Genomic DNA, 415 nt, shown 5'->3' on the forward strand with positions numbered 1-415 from the left:
TATTATTATTATTATTATTATTATTATATTAACATAATAGATTTTAAATCGAGGCTACAAAATTTAATATTATTATTTCATTTATTCAAGTATAGTAATCACCATTTTTGAACTAATAAGTGTGAATTAGTATTGTGCAATTAATGATAAAGATTAGTAATAATTGGAATAAAAAATCAATGATACAATGACCCATGTTTAGCTTCCAATGCACCACTTTTTATAAAATGAAGAATTGGAATGATAAAACGAACAATTGGAATGAATAATTGAGGATTTATTCAAGTATAGTAACCACCATTTTTACCGAATTACATGAGCATCCGTAAATGGGGAAGATCAAGATTGCAAATTCTACAATATATAGATGAGCATCCGTAGATTGCTAGTTATTTTGCACAGTACAACTAAAAAG

The sequence above is a fragment of the Ipomoea triloba genome, chromosome 14, assembly GCF_003576645.1.
Source record: "Ipomoea triloba cultivar NCNSP0323 chromosome 14, ASM357664v1".
NCBI classification, from domain to species: domain Eukaryota; kingdom Viridiplantae; phylum Streptophyta; class Magnoliopsida; order Solanales; family Convolvulaceae; genus Ipomoea; species Ipomoea triloba.